General features: G+C 37.7%; 1 long non-coding RNA gene across 1 annotated transcript in view; it reads left to right on the top strand.

Moving 5' to 3' along the window:
- Window positions 1-4,210, top strand: part of LOC108364126 (uncharacterized) — a 10,574-nt gene extending 6,364 nt beyond the window's left edge. The window contains exons 2-3 of the long non-coding RNA XR_001847702.1: window positions 3,371-3,373; window positions 4,201-4,210. This is a non-coding gene — a long non-coding RNA (uncharacterized LOC108364126). The remainder of the gene's footprint in view (window positions 1-3,370; window positions 3,374-4,200) is intronic.
- Window positions 4,211-7,814: the final 3,604 nt, after the last annotated feature.

Here is a 7,814-nt window from a genome sequence, read left to right as displayed (position 1 = left end):
TTAGATTTGTTTTCGTTTGTACTACATATGTGCATATATACATGTACACAAACATATATACCCTGTGGGGAAAATCTCTAGTTCTGAACTGGTGCGCTTCTAGTACATTTAGACCCAGTACTGGTTCGCGATAAATCTCTTTTGAAAAAAGTAGCCTATTTTTCAGCCTAGCTCATAAGCTATCTGTGTGAAAACTTCCATGCAAATCAGTTCATTAATTTCCGCGTATTAATTAAATTAAACATTTCTAACAGGTGGCAACTCTTAAAAACAGTAGCCTACTTTCTAACGTAGGTCATAAGCTATCTGTGTGCAAAATTTCATGCAAATCCGTTTAGTCGTTTCCGCGTATTAATTTAATTAAACTTTTTTAACAGGTGGCAACTCTTCCAAAAAATTAGCCTATTTCTCACTGTAGGTCATAAGCTCTCTGCTTGCAAAATTTCATGCAAATCCATTCAGTCGTTTCCGCGTATTAATTTAATTAAACTTTTTTAACAGGTGGCAACTCCTTAGAAAAGTAGCCTATTTTCCAATCTGGTCCATAGGCTATCTGCGTACAAAACTTCATGCAAATCCGTTCAGTCGTTTCCGCGTGATGATTTCCCAAACATCCAAACATACAAACTTTCACATTTATAATATTAGTAAGAAGTAAGATAAGATAGTAAGATAGTAAGATGTATTGCTTGGTAGCCGCAGAGCTGAAATGCGCAATGATCTCGTTCATACATACATACATATGTATATATGGATACATATATATATGTATACATACATATGTACATACGTGTATTCAAACATACATATATACATATGTAGGTACTCGTACCCGTCATGCGTCACTTTATTTCCTTTTTCCCTTCTCTATACTACCTATATCTTCCTTCTCACTCATGTAACGTTTTCAGTTTTAAAAATTTCACTCTCCATTTTTGCGATACCGCCGCCTAAGAAGTTTCAATTCAAAAATTAAAATTTCAACGCTGATAATTTTAGGCTATTTAAAAATATAAGTTGCAACATGAGAAAGTCAAATTTCGTGGATTTTCGCAACAATGTTGTCGATTTTCGGAAAAAAAAGCGTTAAAATCAGAAAAAAAAACTACGGAAGCGCCCTCTGGCGGCCCTCAAAAGAAAAAATCAATGCCAGAAATGGATTCCTCGACTCCAAAAACCCCCCGATACACATTTTGGCTAGTTTTTAATACAGCTGTTTCAGCAGGTGAGCCACTTTTTGAAAAATAAACTAGATAGAAAAAATCGCTGGCTCGAAATTAATTTAAGACCTATGGTTTCTTGGGCAAAAAGTCTTGAAATTACCCAAATAAGCATAATCGCGATGTGCCTCTGTTAATTTTTTTGGGCCCCTACAAATCGACCTGCCCTAATATGTAAGTAATATTAACACATTCATTCCAAATATTCTTACTTGGTTTCACTGCTGGGGCTGCCACTGCTGCTGCTCCACTCCTCAACCTCGACAGGTGTAGCTAGCCTATGTCAATTAAAAACTACAGCAAATATTAAAAAATAACCAAAACGGGAAAGATCTTAAAAACTTCACAGACAAGAAAAAAATAACCAAAATTGGTTAAAAGAACCAAAACGGCAACACTGATCTAAGGCCAAACAAAAGAAATGTATATTTGACAATCACTGCATGCAGCCCAAAAACCAAAACCAACAACAACAACGCTAAAGAAAACTCTTATACTGCTAGCACACCATCACAAACACCAGATGCAGCCAAGCAAAGAGCACCATCTTGCTCTCCAGCAGTGATCAATGCGGACAACAACGTAGCTGCCGCTACTAATACTCGACGGCAACGAACAAAGAAGTAAATAAAGCAAAAAATGCTACTGTTCAGACTGGGTTAGATCGCTACATATTATTAAAGCGAAAGCGCACACCCGAAAATGATGGAAAACTAAATCCAAAAAAAAAAATTTTGAAAGTAGTCACTTCCGGTGCATCTACATTGGCGGAGAATAATCCATTTAGTATTCGCGCTGATATGAATAATGATTCTAACCAACAGGTAGTTAAAAAATACAAGCCTCCACCTATTTATCTACGAGAACAAAGTTCTAATAATTTTCATGTGGTTCCTATTAAAAAGGGTAATATACACGAAGTGAAAATACAGGTTCAAAACGAAGATATTTTTCGTAAAATTATCAATCAGTTTGATAAGTGTAAGAAATCTTATTACATCTATCAACTTAAAAGTAGTCGAGGACTAGAAGTTGTCATAAAAGGCACCCAGTCCAGTGTGAACTCACAAGAGATAGAAAATGCTCTTAGGGAAGAAGGTTTTAAGGTGCGCAATGTTTTCAACATCAAAAATAAAGAAAACATCCCTCAACCGATGTTCAAAATAGAGCTAGAACCTGACTTTCATAACCTGAAGAAAGGGGAAGTGCACCAAATATATCAATTGCGATATCTCCTACACCGTAAAATCTCCGTAGAAGAATCCCATAAGCGCAGAGGCCCTGTTCAATGTCATAACTGCCAGGAATTTGGTCACACACGTCGCTACTGCACCTTACCTGGTGCCTGTGTTATCTGTGGGGATTTACACACTTCCAAAGAATGTGTGAATCCAAAAATGGACCCGAAATCCAAAAAGTGCAGTAACTGCGGTGGAAATCACACTGCTAATTATAGAGGTTGTCCAGTTTATATCTCAATGAAAGAGAAAACAATTCCCAAAAATATTACTATTAGGCATAACCTCATACCAGAAATCGCTAAGAAAGTGCCTGTGCCAATGACTGTTAATAATTTTACTTATGCACAAATGCTCAAAAATACTCCTCCGACAAAACCTCTTTTTGGTCAGAATAGTAGTAACCTAGAAGCTACTATAAATAACTTTATGATAGTTATGCAGGAGCAAATGATGACAATGCAGAGCATGGTACAAGATTTGATTAAAAATCAAAATCTATTACTTCAAGCCATTTTGTCTAAACCATGAATAACCTCAAAATTTGTTTTTGGAATGCGAACGGGCTAACCCAGCATAAAACAGAACTAGAAATTTTCCTAGAGCGCTTTCATATAGACGTTTTGCTTGTATCTGAAACCCACCTTACGCAATTTAATAACTTTCAAATTAATGGGTACAAATTGTATGATACTAAGCATCCACAAGGGAAAGCCCGAGGTGGAACAGCCATTCTCATTCGTAACAGAATAAAGTACTATGAATTAGAACCACAAAGGGATGAGTTCATTCATAATACTGCAATACACATTGATGACCACTTGGGTGGCCTTACTGTATCTGCTATAACTGCCCCCCTCGTCATAACATAACGGAAAAACAATTTGATGACTTCTTCCTAAAGTTTGGCAGTAAGTTTATTGTAGCAGGAGACTACAATGCCAAACATACATTCTGGGGGTCTAGGTCGATTACACCAAAGGGTAGAAATCTATGTAAAGTAATTCAGAACCACGGTGAATTTGACATTGACGGAATTTGACAGAATCAGCTGTTTTGCTGACGTCACAGTCGAGATGACAGCAGTAGTGATGTGCTGAGTCAATGCTTTTAAGTATCCAATACTCTCGATACTCGGTACCGAAACATTTAGGTTTCGAATAAAAGCGCACATAGGCCAAAAATATGCAAACAACGGTTCAGGGGCCTATCAAAACCCGAATGTAGGAGCCAGTAGAGCTTTTAATACTGATTCAAATGAAAGATGTATATGTATATGTCGGTTCGAGGCCATAATACAGAGAAACTCTTACTTGTTTGAAGCATTTTTGTTCCAGCTGAATCGGACGATATCATTTTTGTAGGAAGATTCTGTAACCAGTTAGCGACAATTTTCGAATCGGTATCGGTTTTGTTGACGTATGATATGAAATATTTTTACGTCAACAAGTGCGATATCGATCCGAAACTTGTCGCTAACTGGTTACAGAACCCGAAATACCCGATCTTATTGACTTTGGTGTAACAAAGGGTATTGGGCGACATCAAGTTTATACAGAAGCATTATTTGATCTCTCTTCAGATCATTCTCCCTGCCTCATAACATTATCGATGTTTCTTAACTATGAAGAAAAACAAAAAAATCTTACAAATAAACATACAAACTTGTTAAAATACAAAAAGTATGTCGATTCGCACATTGACCCGCAAATTCTTATTCGGACCAAGAATGATATCGACAGGGCAGTTGAAAATCTCACTGATATAATAGTTCAGGCCGCAGAAATTGCAACACAAAATCCTTCTATTAAACATCGCAGTTCTTACTGCCCTGGTCCGCACACCCCAAACATTCTTAACTTAATAAGTAAAAAGCGCATATCAAGAAGAGAATGGCAAAGAATTCGCTCTCCAAAGCTTAAACAGGAGCTTAATGCGTGTACAAAGGAATAACGTATTTTTTTGCAGGCGGAAAAAGAAAGATGTACGCAGTCGATCCTCCAGTCCTTGTCTGCCTCGAAACAGACTGACTACTCTCTTTGGCGAACACTCAAGCATGCGAATAGGCCCGTTCTTCGAGAAGCACCATTACGTACTCAGAACGGAAGTTGGGCGAGGAATGATGAGGATAAAGCACCCGCTTTCGCCTGTCATCTTTCACAAGTCTTTAGACCCAATGAAGGTGCTCAGCTCATCNTCTTCCTAAAGTTTGGCAGTAAGTTTATTGTAGCAGGAGACTACAATGCCAAACATACATTCTGGGGGTCTAGGTCGATTACACCAAAGGGTAGAAATCTATGTAAAGTAATTCAGAACCACGGTGAATTTGACATTGACGGAATTTGACAGAATCAGCTGTTTTGCTGACGTCACAGTCGAGATGACAGCAGTAGTGATGTGCTGAGTCAATGCTTTTAAGTATCCAATACTCTCGATACTCGGTACCGAAACATTTAGGTTTCGAATAAAAGCGCACATAGGCCAAAAATATGGAAACAACGGTTCAGGGGCCTATCAAAACCCGAATGTAGGAGCCAATAGAGCTTTTAATACTGATTCAAATGAAAGATGTATATGTATATGTCGGTTCGAGGCCATAATACAGAGAAACTCTTACTTGTTTGAAGCATTTTTGTTCCAGCTGAATCGGACGATATCATTTTTGTAGGAAGATTCTGTAACCAGTTAGCGACAATTTTCGAATCGGTATCGGTTTTGTTGACGTATGATATGAAATATTTTTACGTCAACAAGTGCGATATCGATCCGAAACTTGTCGCTAACTGGTTACAGAACCCGAAATACCCGATCTTATTGACTTTGGTGTAACAAAGGGTATTGGGCGACATCAAGTTTATACAGAAGCATTATTTGATCTCTCTTCAGATCATTCTCCCTGCCTCATAACATTATCGATGTTTCTTAACTATGAAGAAAAACAAAAAAATCTTACAAATAAACATACAAACTTGTTAAAATACAAAAAGTATGTCGATTCGCACATTGACCCGCAAATTCTTATTCGGACCAAGAATGATATCGACAGGGCAGTTGAAAATCTCACTGATATAATAGTTCAGGCCGCAGAAATTGCAACACAAAATCCTTCTATTAAACATCGCAGTTCTTACTGCCCTGGTCCGCACACCCCAAACATTCTTAACTTAATAAGTAAAAAGCGCATATCAAGAAGAGAATGGCAAAGAATTCGCTCTCCAAAGCTTAAACAGGAGCTTAATGCGTGTACAAAGGAATAACGTATTTTTTTGCAGGCGGAAAAAGAAAGATGTACGCAGTCGATCCTCCAGTCCTTGTCTGCCTCGAAACAGACTGACTACTCTCTTTGGCGAACACTCAAGCATGCGAATAGGCCCGTTCTTCGAGAAGCACCATTACGTACTCAGAACGGAAGTTGGGCGAGGAATGATGAGGATAAAGCACCCGCTTTCGCCTGTCATCTTTCACAAGTCTTTAGACCCAATGAAGGTGCTCAGCTCATCTTTCCAATATTTCAATACATCCCAGTAGCCTCACCACAAATCCGCTTCGGTTTAAAAAGAAAGATTTAATTAACATTAAATTGTTCATGACATTCAGAAGAATAAAGCGCTTGGTTACGATAGGATTACAGGTGAAATGATAAAGGAGCTTCCACTAACTGCCGTACGTTTTTTATTACATATTTTTAATAACATGCTTAAGTTGGGGCACTTCCCCGACTTATGGAAACTTTCAGAAATAATTATGGTGCCAAATCCAGGCAAAGATCCGACGGTAGTAAATTCATATCGGCCCATTAGCTTGATTTCTGTATTTCTTAAAATATTTGAAAAACTTCTATTGAAGAAGATACAACCTTCTCAAACAAGTAACCGAATAATATCACCACATCAGTTTTGTTTTCTTGAAAAACATGGAACTGTAGAACAAGTTCATAGAATTATTTCTTGTATTAGAAAAGCCTTCGAAGGGAAGCAATACTGCACCGGTGTATTTTTGGACATCTCTCAAGTTTTTGACAAAGTCTGGCATGATGGCCTTATATACAAACTAAAGGTTTCACTCCCTGCAAATACGCATGCAATTCTGGAAAGCTTTCTGCTGGAGAGAAACTTCAGAGTCAGGCAGAGTTCCTTTAGAACGGGAAGTCTCCCTATATATGCAGGTGTCCCTCAAGGCAGTGTGGAGGATAAAGGTTAACGAGAGCAAGTGTGTTCAGACAACATTTACTCTGAAGAAAGAAACTTGTCCACCACTAAAAATAAACAGCAAGGCTATACCACAAAAAGATAGTGTCAAGTACTTTGGGATGACACTAGATCAGAGGTGGGCACTCACACTATCACACACATGCGCTTGTGTGCGAAGCAGCGAAGTTTTGCTCACCGGCCAGTGCACTGGCCGTGGTGGAATTATACCAGGTGAAGTATTTAATATTAGAGTGATAAGAAATATTTTGACACTGCCTTATTTGAATACACGCCTATAAAATATGACTATAAGACAGCCGAATGTCAGAAAATAAAGCGAGGAAGCTGTTTTATTACTTAACCTGTTTATTGCGCCATTCATCCCATCTGCTTGTACCGAGTATACGTACAAATTTAGAAGTCTGAAAGTAGGTAAAATTTGACATATTTTTACATCACTAATTCGTACATGTTCGCTTCGTCTTCGTAACCGAAGTCCACATTTCGGATATGGTGAAACCAGTGATGATAATGTAGAAATTTTAAATGAAGATAAAACTCAAAACAATATTCTCTGTATTAAATGCTGCGAACAGGAACGACAACTTTTGTTTGTTCCATGCCATGGCGGAATTATACCAGGTGAAGTAATTAGAGCGAGAAAAAGATTTTGACACTGCCTTATTTGAAATATTGCCTTTAAAATTTTACTATAAGGCAGCCGAATGACAAAATAACGCGAGAAAGCTGTTTTATTACTTCACCTGTTTATTGCGCCCTGGCTCAATGCAAATATTTTAAGGTTTTCCAGCAATGTTTTCAACATTTTAAAAAGCATGCAGATAAAATTCATACAAAAGCGCTATGTCCAATTTGCTGAGCAGTTTTTAATAACTCGACCTTTTTCCTATATTTTTTTAGACTTTTCATTAGTAAAAATATATTCAACAATTTTTATTGAGCTCGAGGCCGTTTTTTAATGAAAATTTATTGTGGAAAAGTAACAATAATTTGAAAAAATGGTAGAAGTGATAGCTATTTCGGAAATCACCACATTTCCTCTTCAGGCTTCTTTCAGCAGGCTTCGAACCGACGATCCCACTGACTCAGCCAGTTGCCTATGCACCGTGCTAAGTACGCCTTGTAAATTATCGTTTGCTTTTTTC

The sequence above is a fragment of the Rhagoletis zephyria genome, unplaced genomic scaffold (genome assembly GCF_001687245.7).
Source record: "Rhagoletis zephyria isolate East Lansing unplaced genomic scaffold, Rhagoletis_zephyria_1.1 Rzeph_scaffold_01467, whole genome shotgun sequence".
NCBI lineage: Eukaryota > Metazoa > Arthropoda > Insecta > Diptera > Tephritidae > Rhagoletis > Rhagoletis zephyria.
Note: the sequence above shows the minus strand (reverse complement) of the source record. Positions and strands in the feature narration are given on the sequence as shown.